General features: G+C 35.2%; 1 long non-coding RNA gene across 2 annotated transcripts; it reads right to left on the reverse strand.

Annotated features, from left to right (window-relative positions):
- Positions 1 to 1,631: 1,631 nt before the first annotated feature.
- Positions 1,632 to 21,072, reverse strand: LOC108961317 (uncharacterized). 2 transcript variants are annotated; one of them, XR_007777783.1, is made up of 6 exons: positions 20,824 to 21,072; positions 9,723 to 9,783; positions 7,828 to 8,012; positions 3,501 to 3,553; positions 2,729 to 2,798; positions 1,632 to 2,559 (listed from the first exon to the last, which is right to left on the reverse strand). It is a non-coding gene; the product is annotated as an uncharacterized LOC108961317 (long non-coding RNA). The 2 variants fall into 2 exon arrangements; XR_007777784.1 differs by lacking the exon at positions 9,723 to 9,783.
- Between the last annotated feature and the right edge of the window lie 31 nt (positions 21,073 to 21,103).

Below are 21,103 nucleotides of genomic sequence, written 5' to 3' on the forward strand. Positions count from 1 at the left end.
TTCTACATTTCACAGTGAGAAAGACATGCTTGTATTTCCTAAATGAAATACACATCTGATATGGAAGGGCTGCTATCTACATATAGACAACTTGCTCTCCACAAAGCCATGTGTCTGACCAGTCACAAATAGTCATAAAAAATAATGAAAGTTGAATAGACGAGCACAAAGTTAATGTCCACCTTTTCTAGTTACAACTTCATTTTTGGACATCTACCTGGCTCCTTACAGATCACAGTTCTGTAAATGAGGACAAACACTTGATTATTCATTTGTGTCTGTGATGTGAGAAATATGTTCTCTGATCCACTTTGGAATTTGATTCTTGGAACTTTTCTTCCAAGAACTATCTAATCCTCACCTGAATAATATTTCCAGGAGTAAGAAACCTACTTGCCCCCCGCTGACCTTTAATAGAAGAATAAATGTCATGCTTCCCTACTCATTCTGTCCAAACAATGTGTCTTTAGTTAACGTACTTTATAAATTGAGTTCAGAAATCGAATGTAATCCTGAATGCCACCTTTTAGCAATTTCTAAAAGACATCCAATACTCAAATTATTTTTTGAATATCTGTTTGAAATAAGCACATATGGGTCAGACTCCCAGTTTACTGAAGTTTACTTTATTAAACAAAGCTACACCTATTTGCACTCAAGCCCCAGCCCAGTGAAACTCTGAAGCGTCACTTTTCCAGATTGCTGTTATTATATATGTTACATGTAGTTGAAAAGTGTGAGGATTTGTTTCTGGGCAATTGAGAACATAATTAAGACCTGTACTCAGAGAAGGCTACCAACAATTACCCTATTTTATCCTACTATTACTGGGCAAGCTGTCATATTTTCATGAGCACCTTGACATTTGCATGAAACATTTTAATCTTATGCCAGACCTTGTAGCAATGGATCAAGGACAGTAAATGGCCTGTCTTAGGTTGTATGGCATTAATAACTAAAGGAGATTCTTGTATTAAATTCAGTAAAGGACATATATGCAGTAAATCAGAAAGCTAGGTTTTTACATGATTGTCTGTAATGCACTGGAATCCTGAATGTTGACAAGAGGTATTTTTGTCCCCTCCTGATTAAATATTCTGAATGTTTATGGTCCATTTCTATATATTTCTGTTAAATTGTAGCTTTCATTCTTTGTTCCATTTCATCTTTCTTAAAGAGTAAGAAAAAAATTAGAAGCAACTAAGAGTAGAGCATAAAGAATAGGTAAGATGATGAGAAAGCAGGCTTATGTCAAAAGAAAACATGTGAAAAAGAACTGAAGTTGGGCTTGTGCAACCTAAACAAATAATGGTGGCTATATGATAGCCTTGGATAAATAACAGCCATGGATCTATGATTAACTTGTGTAAGCATTTGAAGAGTAGAAAGACAAAAGGCAGAGAACAATTGCTTATCCTGTCAAGCCTGATTGAAAATATTCATTTCCATCTGAAAAAGTCACTAAAGATCACTATATTTTAAATACCAAAAGATTTCTATTTGATTGAAAATATACTGAACTTAGTGTATTCATAATATCTGATAATAATGGATGAACTTTTATAAGACATTTATTTTGATAAAATGTAGACTATCATGATAAATGGCATATTCTTTCTATAGATTCCCTGTCACCTCTAATTCATGTTTATATAAAGAAAAATAAAATTGCAAAGAAAACCTCTTCAGCAAAAGGATGTAAAAAGAACAAGAGTGTTGCGTAAAACACGTCTGATTCATAAATTCAAATATAAATTTTGAAGCCATATGGATAAAGAAGTCTCATGTTTTGGAATGAAAATGCAGGTTTTGGAATGTTAAGGGGTTTTTTTTGCAGCACAGAGTATAGATGAGTATTTGGTTCACCTCAGTAAATTCAAATGTATAATAGAGATAGACTTATTTAACAGTGTGGTAGTTTTGACTAGTAATAATTATCTAAAATACATTTCTTAAGAACTGCCTACATTCTTACAATAAGAGCAACCATAGGAAATTTTAAACCTTTAAGAGATTCCTATAAATAATCTTTTGAAGTCATATTATAAAGTCTGCTTGGGCATGACATGACAGTTGTCCAAGCAACACAGAAGTTCTGCAGAAACCAGAGACTACTGTGGAAAACACAGTAACCTAGGAAACACCTGGAAAAATAGCTAAATACACACCCACAAAAATTAATATGAAGAAAAAGATGGCCAGTCTTGCTTTATTAGATTATTATAGGAATCAGCAAATTAGAAATGCAGATATTTTAGGTCCAAGGTCATCAAAGTCATCTATTTTTACTGGTGTGTTACAAAAAAAAAATAATAACCCATGTACTTGCAGCTGCTCAGACTACCATCAGTGCTGTAACAGTCTCCCCTGTAACGCAGGTCCACTTGTGAAATTTGTATATTAGGAGTCCTTACAAAGAGAATTTAATATCTCAAATATAAATCTGTTTCATACTTGTACTCTGTCAAGTCCAATTGACTCTTGAGAAGGTCGAAGACTTTACAGTCAGCAAAAGTAGGATTGGATCTCAACAGCTTGAGATATCTTCTTTTCTGTCTTCTAGGAAGGAATGAGAAGAGCATTCATATTCTACTTTTTTTTAATAGCTTGAATTATCATCACTAGACAATTTTCACTGTCAGGAGAAATATAAAGCATAGTCATCTCCAAAATGTGGCTAATAGAAATAGAGTATGCTACAAGAGCTCTCTTTGTTGGCAATACTTACTTTAATGCAAGTGTTATTTTGTGTGCATTATTGCTGAGGAAGCTGATTCATGAACACGGTTTGTTCACAGCTGATGACAAAAAAAAATCAATATAATCAATAAATATATAACAATACAACTCCATTAGATAAATTGTTCTCTGGTTTTCAATCTCAAACACTTTCAATTCTATTTTCTTTATGCACTGACATGAATAAAACCTTTGGATATGAGACCATGTGAGACCTCAGCCTTATTTCTCTGCTTACAAGACATTTTTAATCAATCATTCTCTTTTAAGATCTGCTCAGAGTCAAAATATAATTGAAAACTTGTGAGATGCAAAAAGGTCACATAGTATAGCAACCTCTTGAAAGAGTTGTCCTTCTCCCATGAAAACAAGAAATTCACTTTAAGCTTTCTTATTTTAGCTCACTATATTCATGTTGCCAGGAAGAAAACATAATTATGTTCAGAAGTAATCAAAAGAATCTGATCCTTTTCGTATCTTCAAAATAGAGAAGAGAGTCACCATTTCAAACAAGAAAATGATTCAAAGGAGCATGTCAATTTTATTCTTTTCTAGCAAGAGCTAAGTTCTGCAACAAAAACAGACATGTTAAGATGAATGATTTAATTTTTCATTAAATTAAGTATTGATAAGAAAGAACAGTTACCAAAAGGATCTGCACCTACAGAAGTTTTTAGACACAATAAAATTGTAAAAATATTATAGTAAATAATTTTGATTCCTTTTCACCTGTGGACCTTGACCCTGGATGGGACATTTACCTTCCAAAATCAATGCCATGATGTAGGCTGTGGTGGTCCAAAGTTGAATAAACCTGCAAAATAAAACTTAAGTGGTTATGTATTACAAAAGAATTGTCAAAAAAGAAGGAAAATTATTTTACCTGATTTTTATAGAAGTTGACAATTAGAAAAGGTCGAAACCATCTCTTCAAGCAGGTGTCTCCTATGTTTTCAGGCATTTCATTTTTTGGTCTGGTGGTTCATTTTATTTTGATGATTTTTAAAAAGCTACCTTTAACAACTTTGGAGAAGAGTTGTTTATGTTTGCTACAAATAAGTCATGAAAGTGCACAGAAACCACAAATTAATCTTTCTAATGAAACAGTGAGGGTACATACTTGACTGAACAGTGATAATTTTGCAATAGAGTTAAAATAAGAAGTCCTAAATAGTTTTTTTCTATTATCATACGAGCCTGCTAACAGAGTAGCCAGGGTAGTCCAAGAGGAATTTTTTAAAAAGCCATCCCCGTTTGTGAGTTGAAGCAAATATTTTTCTAGAACTGTATTTCTATATCTGTCATCATCAAGATGTCTTTCTTTGGAATAAAACAACACTCAAGGAATGTTTCTATTACCTTTAAATATTGTTAAGAGTTCACCTAAGGGGTCTGCAATAGGATAATAAGAATTTATGGTGCAATTCTCTTCAAGATCAATACATTAAACCTATTTTCTTAATAATAATTTCCTATTAATCATATCCTGTATAGTTCTTCTTTCTGACAAGCTTGGGATTCTCAGCTTCCTCTGTTAAAAATATTTCCTTATCTTCATCTACAGCATTAAGAAGAATTGGATCTCCCAGCCTAATTAATCCTACTGGGCCTGTCTACCCTGGTGTGCTGACATGATCACATTCTACTTTCCCCTCCAAAATACTCTTGCACCACAAGTCATGCAGTTACTGCAATTATTACAGTACTGAAGTGCTGTAGTAGTGTTGGAGACAAGCTAACAAAAATCTTGCCCAGTTTAGAAAAGGGGTATCCCTGTTTATACAACATCAAGCTAACAGCAAAATATCATTTAGATATGCTGCAAATGCTATCTCACCCCACAGGAAATCTGCCATAGATATGATCAGAGAAGACTACTTAGAAATGCACAAAATGTTACTTGTGAGTAAGAGAGTACTTCATTTCAGATTAGCATAGCAAAATTTAAATTTAAAGCAGGTTTTTACAAGTGCTATTGCACCTTAGTGAACATACTAAGGTGCAATAGCACTTGTGATAAGGTGCAAATCCAGTGATTCTGGTGTTCTGCCAGAATCTAACTCTGTAGTTAATTTCCAGTCTTTCTGCAGTCAAAATCCTTTTGAATTTTATAAGAAATTTTTATGCAATAAAATTGCTAGTTAGACCACAGAAGACTCCTGACTAATAGAATTTTGTGCATCTTTCATAAGAAACTACCTCTGTACACTACTTTTCCTTCATACTTGATTTTTCTCCACAGGTCACATTTCTCTGATAAGGCTTGAGTATGCTAAAGCCTGGTCTGTCAGTGATAGGATACACACTGTATGAAAGCTCATTATTATCTATATAACACAGATAATGCTGTTTTCTGTGGGCTTTAAACCATTTTCTGTGGGCTTTTCCATAACTTCCCTTAAGCCATTAAGCTCACAGAAGTGCAATAAGTAAATCCTACACAGAAACTGTTGATAAAGTATTTATGAGAAGGAGGAATGTATTCCCTCTGCCTGAAAGGCAGGGAAGAAGGCCTGATTATGCATCAAATGAGTTGTGGCAAAGCATTTAGGAATAGGTTTGAAAAGGAGCTGCCACTGTCAGATCAAGATCAAGTCACCTAGAATCCTTATGAGGAACACACAGAAATTTGGCAGATATTATTCCAGCCTATGAGGTTAAATGAAAGCCACAACCCCCTGAATTTTGGCCACAGCACATCATGGCCTTGTATTGAGGCTGGATTTCATCCTTCCCAATCCTCTTGTAAGAGCAGCTGCATAAGGTGTGAATAACCAGTCTTTGTGTGTTGCTCATTAATTTCACCCCCAAGGAATATTTTTTATAAAGTTGAGCACAGGATCAGAAATCATTGCAGTGCAAAATTTGCTTTTATTACTATGCTAGTAAGTTCTAAGAAGTAATTTCAATCAGTGAGAGCCAGGAAATCATGAGTTCATCTCAGTTCTGACAATGAATCCTTGTGTGAATTCTAGTATGTCATTCAAATGCTGGTTTTCCAAAGGGACCTCTTAGTTTGGGCACTTTTCATCCTGGGTACCTACTTTCTGAGATTTCCCATGAATCCTGGTTTCATTGAAGTTCCTTGAACTCTTATGTTCATAGAGGTCAAAATTTCACCCCTATGACTTTTGTTTAAGAAAGCTGGATTCCCAGTCTCTACTCACTTCCTCTGGTCATCTGTTTAGAATGTCTACAACTAGGCCATTTCTGCAGTCCAGAATTTTATTAACATTTCCATCATGAGGTAAGCAGTTAGAAATAATATCAGCTCTTCTTTTCAATTACAGTCATGAAGACAAACATTAAACATGGTAGCTGGGAAAGCTAGTTACAAACCAAAATTATGTTCAAGGCAGGGATTTGACTCTTTCATCATGGGGACTCATCTTGCTCTCTAAATATTTATGGAAGCCTCATAAGCATTTATTGCAATTAGCAACAATAGCTGAGCTACCATCATGGATCACAATAGAACTATGGAATATTCTTTTTATTTTATACTCATAAAAAGACCCGAGTTCACAAATCCAGATAATTTTTATACATGCCTCTGTGTGTTTAACTGTGATTACCTACCTATATCAGGCTATAACAAGTTTTAATGTAATGGCACAGGAAAAGGAATATGTAATAAGATTTCTTTTTCTTTTGCTTGCATTCAGAACTTCAGCTTTAGATCTTTGTCTTTGTATTTCTGACTTCATAGTCCATCCAGAAAATTTCTTGAAACCCCACTAGAAATGACAATTCAGAATTTATGTCCCAGATGATTTGCTGAATAATTAAAAGCTCTGCACATCAAAACCACACGCAGTTCAACCTTTTAGCTGTTTCAAGATTTTTTTTCAAACCAAATGCTGAATGTTAAGTTTTAAACCTAAAAATTTGTTTCTGGTATGTCTTTAAAAACTACTTACTTGAGAGCTAAAGAAAGGGCATCGAATATGAACCAATGTAGTGTACTAAGTTTTAGTTTCTCAGTGTAATATGTACTTCACAGAAGTGAAAATTCATCTGGTGCCTTCAGCCAGCAATGATTGTGCCTCTCTGCCAGCTGCAAATCATCCTAACATAATTCAGAGGTTTAGTTTTGCAGCCATGAATGAACACAACCTTGGAGCATGGGCAAGGTAGATTAAGAAGTTTTGTGTGATGGTGTGTGGTCTTCCATAATATTCTCCTGCACTATGTCTGGTATCATTGCTGGCACCAGACCATCCATATCCAAGGAAGTGTTAGATTCCAGCAATTACTCAGGCATCTAAATTCCATAGCTGAGGTTCTTGAATCCTCTACTCTAATCACCTTGAAAGGGTATTTACTCCCTTCCTCAGACTCACGGAGGTACTCTTGTAGAAAAATCACTCAGGATGAAGATAAGAGTTTAGGTATTTCATTCAATAAAATTATCAAAATTGCCTAAAAATCCAAGCTATAAAGATAAAACAAATAAATAAAATGGGGCAACTAAGAAGTTACTTACATGGTGTCTTTGAATTGACCATAAATATCAGAGGAATTATTTGATTATTCTGGTTCTACTGATTGCTTTTCAAATGTCCTGATATGGCAAGAACACATCAGCAATCACCAAGACTTGAAATGGCTTCATTTAAATTCACTAGTTTTAGTCTTGTCTTCTCTATTTATGCTTAATTTTTCACTCTACATTTTCTTCATATTTCAGTATGCACATGTAATGCAACTTTGAATTTCTTTATAAAATTGTGCTTTCTATCCAAATTAAACAATCAAGCAAAGAAAAGAACAAGTTGGCCTCGCAGAGTGTTGTTTTGATTTATGCTGGTCATAAAATATCAATCATAATTTTAAAGTAATTTCATAAAAATGTCATTATATTCACCTTTTAGGAAAGCTGATTCACAATGATGGAAAAACACATGAAAAGATGATAAATACTTTTACAGTCTCTCTATAATTTCTTTTTTATTTTTTTCATATAAAGAACAGTAGAATGAAAACTGCATAAATAGAAAGACAAATATGGGAACAAAGACAAATATGGAAAAACCCAAGGTACTAGTAGGGCAAGGTAATTCCCTTCTCTCCCTAGACACTACTTACCACACAAATTAAATAGCCTAAAAGACACGTCTTGGAGGTTACCAGTAGAAATAGGTTTGCTTTCCAAAAATTCCATACTGCTTCAGCCTTGTCTCATTAAAATGTATGGTAAATTCTTCTTCTGAATACTTTTAATCAAGTTTTGAAGAACCAGTGAACAGGCCAGAATGCTTTTCTTTTAATCTCTGAAAAGATACAAATCCCATGAAAAAGACATACAGTACATCTCACCTGCATCATCATACCCAATGTAAGATTTAAAATTTGTCTTTATAAACCTATTTTATGGCTGTTTTATTTCTCAGTGATTCTGTGTTCTGTTTGGATGCAGTTTTAAGGAAAAAAAAAGATTCAGAGATGATGATCTCACTTCTGAACTACAGTCTGGTTAAATGATTAAAAATATCTGCTTCTTGTCTTCCTATACATCTTTTCACTATCCCCGATTTTCATGTTACTTTAAATTTGAGGTATTTGTTGAAATTTGTTAAATAATTGCTACTATTTGTAGCAATTATTCTTGCTACTAATTGTAGCAAGAATAAATGGATTGAAAATCTTTCTGAAATCTATTACTCATTGTATTTTTTCACTGTTCAGCCTAGTCTCCTGTGTGACAATAATGAGGTACTAAAAAGCAACCAGATTATTGCTGAGGTATTTTTTACACCATTTAACACCCAACTATGTGTTAAATCCATAAGATATTTTCAATAGGTTTCTGAACCCAATATATTTTAACACCTCGATTTTTTCTCTTTTGCTTCATAATAATTCTATCCTATGGAGTAGTATCAGAAACTCAAATGTGCTGATAGAATCACCCAGGGCAGATTCAAAATTCACAGGACATAAATGATCCCATAATGATGAGTTGAGTGTACAAGGAAATCTGTCAAAATGTATGTGCTTAGGAGACATTTTTTTAATAAGTGTAATAACTAATGCATGAATATCTGTTGCCTTTGGCTCTGGTGGAAACAGCAATAATAAGTACAGTGTGAAAGAAAAATGAGGAAAAAAAAGGAATACTAACATAAAAAGATGTTATTACAAAAACCCCCAAAACATATTTACTCATCCTATAAATACACCAAGTGAAACAGTAAAAGTGTTTCAAGCTAGATTTTCTCAATAGCTATTTCATCAGAAAATATAAAAGTACATGACTGAAGTTACTGTATTATTTTTCAGACACTTCCATCTCAATTAAGCCAAGCTATTTTCTTTTTTTTTTTCCAAGTGTCACAGTATCAGACTTGGACTAAAATATTTATAGATTTGGTCTGTGACTTAGGTCACAGTCAAATTGAAATGTTTCACAACTGACATTTATTTGGTATTTTAATTTCAAATAAATTAGAATAAATAGTGCTTTTTTTTGTAAAAAATTGCATATGCATTTTGAGATATAGAGTGGATTAGAACGTGGCAGATATTTCTGTGTACTGTGATTCCCAGAATAAAAGCAAAAAAGCTTTTTTGAGTTAGTGTATTGAGCATGAATAATGTGTGATCCAACAAAACTGCGATGGCAAATTTTTTGCTTGAGCCCATGATGCTAAGAACATAAAACCAAGAAAACAATCAACATACATGGAATATTGTTTTTATAGCCTATTATCTGTAGATAGCATTGAAATATTAACTTAGTGTCAATGGTAGCATTCGTTTTACTGCTAAGGACTGACTTCGAGAGATGCCTTAGTAAGCAAGAAAAATGATGAAATCAATAAAGTTTTCTAGTTTACTTGCACTCTTATGAATTAAAATTGGTTTGCTTGTGAAAAAATATTCAGATTTAGTAATCAAAGTAATAATGTTGGGACTTTCTTTTTAATAAGTTGGAAGTACTCTTCAGCTTACAAGATACAAGAAATATGCAGATTTCTTACATATAATAATCTCCTTGTTGATAATATGGGTTGCTTGGGTTTTACCCACCTCCTTGTATGCCTGTAGAGGGATCAAAATCCAGGATTAAGTGGCAAGAATTTGATTTTTGTTTGAGACCCACTGGGGCCCCTAATAGGCTGTGAGCAAAGAGCCTGCAGCATGGGTTTACATTCTGTCTCATCCTTACCTTGACTTCAAAGACAGTAACAGTTTTAGTTCCTCTAAAGTGGAAAAGAATGTTATAATAATATCTACATTTAAAACAATGAGCATAACCATTCAGGGTTGAGTATTTAGTGACATACTGCTGATATGCTCCCTGAGAGTTAGGTACCAATATCTCCTTAGCAAGGTCACTCTCAGCAAGTGCAGAGATTTTGATAATCTGGTTACCATTTCAAAGTTCTTCTCAGTATATTCCATTAGTGAAATAAAGCATGTGCTCTTCCATGAACTTAAACAATTTACCTATAGTTACCCAATAATGGTTGTTATCATCATGGATGAAATTTGGATGGTAAAATAGCAGAATCCATGATCTGTATTTTTCCAGCCATATTTTTGCTTCCTCCACATAGCATAGTACAGGTAGGCACTAATGAACACTGACAGTATATGAAGCTTTTTATAAAGGTTTCCAAGATCTAAGACTTCTTATATTGGTTTGACAATCTTATTCTGAAAGATTTCTTTCATAAATGCCAGTAGTCTCAGGCAAGATAGAAATGTGGCAAGTCTTCCCAGATGTGTTAACACTTATCCTATGATAGAGAGCCATTGATGGGTTTCACTTTGTTGCCTGTAGGAGCAGGAAAATAGATTCAGTAATACAAGAGATCTTTTCCAATACAATGTTTCTTATAGCTGGAACCTGGAGGGACCAAATTTTCTTTAAGAAATCTATGAAATGGCAGTGAAGGTTAAAGAGATGTAATAGATCACCAGCTCAATTTATCTATTAGCACAGTACTGTTCTTTTAAATATACTCCTTCATATGTTGCTCAGTGTGATTCTAAATATCTCAAGTGTCAGAGGTTCTATCACCTCTCCTAAAGGATCAGCTTGCAGGAAAATAGGTTTTATGATAGGGTGTCTGGCTACATCCATGCCTTTTATCAGTACAGTAACCATAGGTGACCCCTGTCTGGGCTAGGGAACTGATCCGAATAAAAGCAGCTCTCCACTGAAAATTGACAGCTGAGAGACACAAAAACCTAGTCATACACAGCAAGGGTCTCAAGAGAGGTGTCTGATCTCCAGAAGAGTCAAAAGTTCTTTAGGTTTACCTGTACTAAAAACTTTTAGTGATTGTGGGGCAGTGAGTGCAATGACCTACCTGATTCTTCTACTCTTAACGCATTTGGGCAATGTTAGAATGCTTAACTCCAGCATTTAAAATGGGTTTTGTTCTTGATTGATGCCAACACCTAATGTCTCTGTGTCTGCACAATCCTGCATCTCTGAGCAGTCCTGGATTGTCACCTCTGCTGCTGGTTGATCCATCTCAGTCAGATCCCATTCTGAAGCCATATGCTTATTCACTCACAGGTGTCACTTCTGCATGGGCTTTGTTCCCTTCACTCCTATATGGTTTTCCAATCTGCTTTGACTCTTTTCACTGTGAATATTAACAAGTCCCCAAAGACATCACTTAAAAGTTGAAGGTGAGTCTTTTCACTTTCCATGAAAAAAGCTATCCTGAAGTGGTATGTCAATGGTGGTCTTTCCATTCCTTTTCAAAACACTAAAACACTCTTCCTAAGAGTTTTCCATGTAAAGATGCTGCATACAATGTGATTTTTACAAATGTCCAAACTACTGTGAAAATAGAGATAGTAAATCTAAAGAGAAAGAAACATCTAAATGGAGTTGAATATTGCCTTGAACTTTTTAACTGCCAGGAAACATTTTTAATTAAGGTAGAAGTGATCTTGACTATCAAAGCATGGATGATTTCAAATTTATTTTTTTTAATTGTCTAATAATATCAAAGCAACTTTCATCTGCCAATATTTCTTTGCCTCACTATTCCAAGACTTTATAATAGCAAATCCATTTTTCTTGGAATTACCATAAAATTATATGGCAATCTCATCTACAGTTTTTAAATGTGTTTTACACTTCAGTGATCTAGGTCTCTCAACAACTTTTGAGTTATATATAAATATCATGATCACAATTTGAACAGATGGAGAAGCTGAGATGCTGAAAAATAACTTAAACCTGTTCTCCAGACTCAGTTCAGAATGCTATTCACAATATGCTTAAATCACATAGAGGAGCCTTTGGATCAGTGCATCTTTCAAGTAAGTGAGGTCCAAAAATGGAAATAGTATATCTATTATGCTTTTGGGGCTTGAGCTATTATTTCCAGGTTTTGCACTCTGTTATGTCGACATAACATCCTTGTTAGGTGTCTGTAATATTGCTCTACACTACAGCAGCACAGTTTGGCCTCCAGGTAGGCCCTTAAGGGAACATCTTATTTTGAGTTCTACATGAGGGACAGAATGCCACTGTGAAAAGAGGTACTTATCTGAGTACTTCTCTTTCACAATAAGACAATGAAAGTAGTTTTTGTCAGTTATTTATACTCCAATGGATTTGGATATAATTTTTTCTACTGAAATCTTTATAATATCAAATTTTTATCATTTTTTCTTATTATCTTTTTTTTTTTTTTACAGAAAATTACATTTTTTAACATCTTTGCTACAGAAAATAGGTATTAAGAACTAATTGATGACATGTTAAAGACACCTTGCTGTCAGAAAAATTCATTTTCAGCAATATAGACAAATAGTCTATCAGTACAGGGATGAATATGCTTTATACATCACATATTCCTGAGCAGTCATCTTTATACAATTATACATGGGCTTGGAGGTATTGCAGTGGTTATATTTAAGTCAGTGCAGATTTTTTTAAAGTGCTGCTGACATTCTTTTATAATATTAATCCTCTTGTTCATTTCACAACAAGAGGATGACAAATTTCAGAAATGTTTTTATGTGGACTTGAAAAATCAATATAATAAAGATGAAAGCAGACACATGCACAAAGTAATACAGTTACTAAGAGACTATGGAAATATATGGCTCAAATAACATTTAAACTAATTAGAAGAGTGAATGTTATCAGAAGCAAAGGAAGAGATTCAGGTCCTGTTTAAATAGTGTATATAATCTATAATTCCTTGCTGTAACTATGTAAAAAGTAGATTTCTAAATTTATGCTACAGTCACGTAGGTTTATACCAACTTATGGCTGCTTACTGCAATTTCAGAAGCCCCTCTTTCTGCATTTCCAGAAATGTGGATGACTGAAAGTTTAGCTGGAATAGAAAAAAAATTGGTGTAGTTTATAATATATAGTTTTCCTGCAATCATCATATTTTCCTATACTACGGTAGGGTCTAAAATAAGTGATCTTGCTTTTGCAATGAGAAGAAAAATTTTTTACAGCTTTGGAGATTTTACTCCTTTCTGGAGTTGTGAATTGTGTGCAAAAGAAAAAAGAATTAAAATCTCCCACAGTCAAGCTGGATAGTTCTTCATATTCACACATTTTTTAATTGAATTTATATACATTCTAATCAGAGAGCAAAAATTAAGGTGCTCTCTATCAACATCAAAGAAATAAGGATCTATAGCATTTGACTAAAGCACAGTAAAAACCACGTCTATTTATGCCCTTAGCTGATGATTTTTTTACTGAAGGTGACTTCACACTGATGTACCTTAAAACAGATTAGAAAACACTTTAACAAGTTTATACTCTGATTAACTTTTTTATGAAATGTAAATGAATATAAATTGTGTAATGATATTGTCCTCCTTATCACTTGAGATGTAACAAACAACATTTTCATTTAAATTAGAATTATATAAATCTCACCTGGGATCTTGTTTTTTTCACATTTACCTCCCCTCTTTATATAAACCTCTTCATTTTTCTTTTAATAAGACTCAGTCAAAACTATTATTCCTGCAACATGCAGACAGGCATTTTCACAGCTAAAAATACTAGATGCTTCTTAGGAATGTTAAAGAGATATTGCAAAGGGCAGAGGATCATCCTCCTTAGTGAAACCTTTGCCAAATCTCATGTCATGCTCATGAGATTTTTATTTCCCTTGCAAATCTTGTTCTCCAGTGCTTTCTAATTATAACTCTTCTTATCTCTATGTATATGCATATTGGCTTGCTGGATATAGCACAGATCTTAACTTCAGCATTAAACAGTAATGTATGTCACCGGCTAGTTCTGTAGCATGTGAAAAATAGACTTTATTTCAGGAGTTTGAGAAAAACCTCTTTTACATACCATGTGAGGTACTATATTCCTTCATTTAAGATGGGAACACTAGAAACTAGTAATCTACCATATATAATTCTGGGTTTTTCTCATATCTAAGATGCAAGCAGATGTTTCTCTGCAGCCTTACTATATACTGAGTTGCTGAGTAGAAAATTTATGCCCAATCATTTTAATAGCCATGTTGAGATAGCATAGCTGTCTGAGACTTCATAACTGCCTTAGACTTCAGGAGCTTTCAGCCCATCTAACAAAACTTCAAAAAATTACTTGAAACAAGATTGCTTCTACTAGTATTAAATGACAAGAGACACAGGACTTCCCAAGTCCTGAAATTCATTAGCCAGTATCAACTTTTCCTGGTAGTGTCAATTCCCCTGCTTATTCCCACTGTTCATACTTACAGTCTTCCCTTAATAAATTATGTTATCAAGGTATGTCATCAGAGGCAGGGCTGTGTGATCACTCTCACAGAAATCATTCCTTGCTAATAATAACAATAAATGTGTACCTATTCAAAGGGATAAAGAAGTAAACCCAAACAAGAAAAAACTAACAAACAAATCCCTAACAAACAAACAAACACCCCAAAAAAAACCCTATATCCAAGAATGTCATGTGACTCCAACTGTTTAAGCTTAGTAGTTTGGTGATAATGTTATTTTCAATAACAACAAAAAAATTGCCTCAATATGGATAGTGCTATAAGAGCTCCAATGTTCACAGACGAAAACAAATAGCTCAAGAATAGCAAGCTTATAAAAAGACATACAAAGAAAAGGGTAGATGGTAAAGGGGGGAGTTATTTCAGCTTAAATGTCAAGCCCTGTAAAGATTAATAAGCAGGTGCCATTAGCCATTCAAAGAGAGAAAAAGAGTGGGGAGAGGAGAAGGAGACAGAGAGAATAAATGGTATGTAGCTGTAGGGATGAGCTCTCATACTGCTAGGGGACCCAGCCAAGCAGTGATCAGCTGCAATGAGATAAACCACAAAAAGGGCATTTGAGCCAAATCTCTCTTAAGTTGAAAACACCAGATCTTATGTTTTACTGTAAATAAAAACAACCATTGGATCAGATACTGCTCTCTTAAGGTTTACATTGATTGTACATCCAAGCCATCTGCACATCTGTCACACTCTCATCTAAGGTATGAAACAACTGATAATAACCTGGCTTTCAAAGTCACTGGGTCACAAATTGCTGAAGAAAAGAAAACTTGGGGGCTGCAGGACTATGCACTTGGCTGGTTCCTGTGCACCTCTGAGATTTGGTATGAGCGACTGACAGATCTACATAATCCTCTCAAGTGCAGACCTGGATGGAAATGAAGGTGTTTTGAACAGTAGTTTGATAAGATTTTTAGTTGAGATCCATGGGCAGAAGGAGAAGTGGTTTGAGAATGCCGGAGCAACACCTGCAGCATGTGCAGCGGGCTGGGGTGCGGAAGGGCTGGAGCTGGGCAGGGCTGTGTGTGTCCCGCACAGCCGCGGCCCCTGCTCTGCAGCCTCGGGCGGCATCTGCCGGCTCTCCCTGCCTTAACTCCGCAAAAGCATCCCACTCCCGAAGGAGGCTTAGCCCTGCTACCCTAAAACCTGACGAGCTACTCACTTTATTTCATCCCTAGCTGACAAAATAACAATGAGGCACACTATCTGGATAAAACAGCAGATATGGTACTGGATGGAGTCACAAAATTATCGCTGAAGTCTTCTATGCGCGATGTGATTCTGCACCACCTTGCTGAGCACTGCAGCTAAAAGTCCAACACACTGAAGTGGGAAACCCAAGGAATTTACAACATAGCTTTAAGGGCTCTGTCTAGTACCCTTATAGATGTCACCACCAATAACACAGGAGACTGAAAAAAAACCTCACAAATGTATAAATAAAAGACAATTTTCACAAAAATATATGAGCACTTCTGAGGAACAGATTTGTAAAGTAAACACTCTTGGAGATTAGGATTTGAAGTAGCATGAAAATCATGGTCAAAGATCTCATACTGACTTTCATGGAAAACAGAGCAAAAAAGGATAATAACATCTGGATCAGGACTGAGTATGTGGTTATCTCTTGGTTCTCAATGCTATGTTATAGAAAAACAGAAGTATCTGGCAATTGGAAGCTATAGGTAATTTTAAATATTTACCAAAAAAAAAAATAAAGCTGTGATAAATATAAAAAAATATATGTATAATGAGGTATTCTTCCTTGTTCTGGATATTTTGTGGTTTTTGTTTCTTTTTGTTTAGTTGCTTAGTTTTAAGTTCCAGTTATATAAAAAACCAGGAAAATGTGTTTCTGGAAACTTTTAGGGCTATTGAGCTCTCAATGTTCACAGTGCATTAAATTGTGTTATTTAGAACAGAACTTCCTGTAATTGCCATGCATTAAGAAAATAATGTAAGGTTTAATGGTGTACTAACAATTGAATTTATTGCAAAGTAGTAGTGGATTTTTCTCAGATTACTGCAAATTTAAATAAGCTGCAGCAACTGGCAGGGAAAATGCAGCCTTTTGGACTGCAACTGTGTTGCAGTCTATGTTAAGATAAACTACATTGCCAAAATATTTCTCCCTATGGTCTTTATAGGTCTTTTCCTGATAAAAAGATCATACCTTTTATCAGAAAAGGAATATGGAAGGCGTAAGACACTGTGTGGGCTTTGCAGTATATAAATCAATGACAAGATTTATGTACCTTGTTTTGCTAGCAATACTGTCACAAAAATGCTGAACTTCATGTGAGAAACCAGACATGAAAAAACAGTTGGCTGAGCTTCCACATAGTTAAGGCTGTTTACTAGAAAATAAAGTCACACTGGACAAGCTGATCCCATTCTTCCCTAAAAGCTCCTTTTTTTTATTTGTCAAGGTGGTGCAGTTTTACTTCCATTGAGCTTTTCTCTGGTGGATACAGAAATAATTGTCACTAAAACTGATTTTATGTTTGGATTAATTAGTATGTATGTTTCCTTTTTTCTGTTGTCACTGTATCAGTTTATTACAATATAATCTCTAGAGACCACGGTAGTTGTTTTAAAATTTCAATAATTTTATCAAATGAGTAGTTTTATTAGGTGGATAAATACATGTCAGTGAATCAGTAGAATTCAGTCCACATAAATTCATTATTAAACGTGGCTGCAATTCAAGATGTATCACCAATCTCCTTAGTTAATCAAGGCAACCCAAACATTTTAGACAGAACTTCATAGTTTTCAGAGTTTCAGTCTCTTTCAAAAGATGACTAATATGATTTTCTAATCAGTTTTCTAATTCAAAGAATGTAAATTGCACTTAATGCTGCCTGAATAGTGAACATCAGGAGAAGTTAGTTAGAAAGGAGAGAACTAAAACATTTAAAACAATGAAAACAAAACCCCACCCAGTATCCTAAAAGTTTGATTAATTAGAGCTCCCTGCTTTGTATTTCTTCTGTCAAAAAAGAAAAATGAATGTGTACATTAGAGCCATTTACTGTGCTCTGGTTCGCCAATCAAAGGGTCTTAAATAAAAATAAATTCCATACATTAAGGTATTTAGGCAAGGAATTTGAAATGTAACAGATGACAAATTGTTGGCCTAGTGCTCTGTGTTCCAAAACTTTGTGAGAAATTTTTTAAAATCAATTTTTTTCCTAAGGATCTTTCTAATAATTTTACTAGCATAAAACTCATCCAACACAAACTTGTTGATGACAATATCTAATGCATAAGTCAGAAACTGCTTAAATGAAAAAAGGATTTAATTTAATTCTGAATATAACATACTGAAAATTAAGTTCAAAGGTTAATGGGTTGGAATGATCCCCCTGTGATTCTTAAGGTGCACTAATCCATCTAAGTTTTGGGTTTATACAAAAACTGTGTCAACAGGAGACCTCTACCATTCAAATAACAAAACATCTTTAGAGAAGGAAACTAATATGAGTAAACCATTTCAAATTTGGGAAAGGAAGCCTTTAGGTTATGACTTAGATTTTTCATCAATATTAGCATTTACATATTTTTATGTGATGTTATTAATATCATATTTCAGTAACAACAATTAAAATGAGCCTTTTTCTTCAGATATCTTACTAGCATATTAGCAAATAAAAAGACTTAACTTTGATCTCTTTTCTTACTAAGCACTGGATTTCAAACTAAAACTTCTTTTTTGCCTTTTTTGCCTGAGACAGGTGAATATTGACAGCATGTTTGGAAATTAAAGCAATTAAAGTACACGAAAGTGAATCTCTTGAGTAAATTTCTTGACTTCTTACTAAACCAAAATTAGTCAAAGGCAATTTCCAATTTTATCACCTCTGGCTGTATGACTGATATTCCTCATATTCTAATAGCAATTGCAATTCAAAGAACAAAATGAACTGCAGAATTCTAAACAGAATAAAGTATTTGTTAGAGGTTCTAAACTCAAGGGCCATAATTATGTTTAGACAATAGGTAAGACCAATAGAGTCTTTCCAAGAATCAGACTATTAGACTACTGGGAATTTACAGAAGTCCCTGTTCTAGAATGGGTGTGCCTACTAAAGTCAAGGGTAGAAAATTCACAGATAAAGAAGTGACAATTATATTGTAATTGAAGTAAAAAATGAAAAAAGTAAATAAAGTAATTCTTTTAATTACTTATTGCTTTCTTATGCTTTCCTGTATTTTAGCACTATTTGGGAAAAAATTATGCAATGACAGGATGACATTTTTGCATCATTTAATCCTATTACTTATATTTTTTTTTCTTCCATGTTACTTTAAAAAATGCAAGTTCTTTATAATTCTTTACTAACACCAATTTAGTAAATTCATCATGTACAGATGCTTATAGGGGAGATAAATTTTGTGGGGGTATGTTTTGTTAGTTTAGGATTATGGAGTTGAGTTTTTTTGTTTGTTGGGTTTTTTTCCTCAGAAATATGAATACAGTACTTTCTCATCAGACATATCCTTACTTTTTTGGGTCAGTGATTATGATTTCATACACAAATTACACATTTAAACATTCAACTGATTAATGTCATTGGAAAATTATTTAAAAGAGTGCAGTTTTCAATACTGAAATACTCCCTAGTACTATGTGTTGGAACTTTTGTAGACACTGATCTCAAAAAAAAAAAGTGCCTATACTCTCCAATTTTCAGATAACAAAACTGGCACAAAATGGTTTATCTGAGCATGCAGAGCAGACTTACAAATTTACCTGTAATGTTTTTGGTTGCTAGCATCCCTAAGCACAAAATTCAAGAGAAAATCACAGTTCAACAAGCATTCAGTATCATGCAACAGCCCCTTTATATTTAGAGAAGCCAGTCATCTAAGTTCACACCTCTGATATAGATGTGAAGCTGTTCACAAGTAGCACTTCAGGGTAAATTACTATCTTAGTAAGAAGAAAATTCTCCTTTAGGAACAAAATCTTATCCTAAAATTAAAAAAAAAAAAAAATTCTCCAAGTATCAATTATCTGGACCAAAATACATTTCTCTAGAATGGAATGTGACAGACACAAAAAAGAGTAGGAATCCAATCTAAAATAAATGTGTGTTCTCATTCAGCCTCCTGATACACTGGTATCCAGACCACCATGCTTTCACATGGAGCACAGATCTGTCATCTGCAGATAAATCCATATGGTGATAAAACCACATTTGTAGTCCAAATCTCAAAGATAACATGAAATAAATCAGGATTTTTAAGTGGGAAACAATCTCAAGAATCTTCCCTATGAAAGATCCTGTTTAAGATGTGTCATGGTTTAAGCCTGGCACAATACCAGTGCCCCCACGAGAACACCTACTTCCCTGGCACCTACTGTGAGATATGATCAGAGACAGAGCAAAGCAGGCTCCAACTTAAGGTTAAAAGGAAAAAAAAAAAAAAAAAAAAAAAGCATTTATTAACCTACAACTACAAAGGAAGACACACAAAACACAATAGAACATAAGATGAAAACCTTCCAAAATTCTTCCTCCTCCTCCCCCCACCAAATTTCCAATTTCATTGCCACCCTTCAGACAATCGATTCTCAGTCTCTTGAGGAGAGAGAAGTCCCTCTTGCGCCACACGCCTTCCATGTCCAGTGCTCTCACCACTGCACATGGATCAGAGCTGCTTCTAGGGTTTTCCATTTTAAGGATACTTTGACCAGTTCCAAAGGGAGCACAGTCCTTCTCTTTTTGGGACACCTGTCCCCCCCAAATTTCACCCCCTGGGGCCGAGGGGTCTCTTGAACAGAGATCGTCTTCTTCTCTTCTTCGAAGTGGAGGGCACCACCACACCCTCCTCACCCGTCGTCTCTGTTCACTCCTCCACATCACTGCACTCTCTTGGCTCTGAGCCATCGCCTCCCCCTAGAACGCAGTCTCTGTGGCACAGAAACACCAGTGGTTCTGCCGTGGCTACACAAGAAAAGTCCAGCCCAAAGCCACTCCATCATCTCCTCCCACCTAGAATTTTCTTAACATCTTCTCAATTTCAACAGCTTCTCAATCTCATCAACTTCAGGAGGACTCAGCTTTTGCAAGGTTCTCATCTTCCTCAGAGGGGTTAAAAGTCCCGAGCTCTCTCTCTCTGCCGGTTTACTTCGTCAACTCCCACGCCTGTCTGCCCTGCTGGGCACCCCCCCCTTCTCCTTCACGCCGGGCCATTATCACAGACACCACAGGCACCGGCTCTGTCTCTCTCTCCCTCGCAAGGGGGGGGGGGGGCGGGAATGGAGGATGGCTGCCCGAAGCCCTTGCAATGTTCTCCTCCACCCTTGGGCCCAGGCCTGTCCTACCTCTCTCTCTCTGGCCACATGGCTCCCCTCCCCCCCTGCCCATCCAAAGGGGCCGAGCAGGGGGGGGGTCTACTCACTCTCCAGCGGGACTCCAAGAGGAAGTTCCCCTGGGAGATCACAGCTTTTAACCCCTGTGTTCTCAGAGGCGTATCCTGCCCTCAGTGGACAAACCAGGTGCCAATATTAAATCTGAACACTGATTGGATTGCCCACACCATCACAAAAACTTCATTTCCTTTCAAACCACGACAAGATGACCAGTTAAATTTTCTCAGAATAG

Source organism: Serinus canaria, chromosome 5 (genome assembly GCF_022539315.1).
Source record: "Serinus canaria isolate serCan28SL12 chromosome 5, serCan2020, whole genome shotgun sequence".
Classification (NCBI taxonomy): domain Eukaryota; kingdom Metazoa; phylum Chordata; class Aves; order Passeriformes; family Fringillidae; genus Serinus; species Serinus canaria.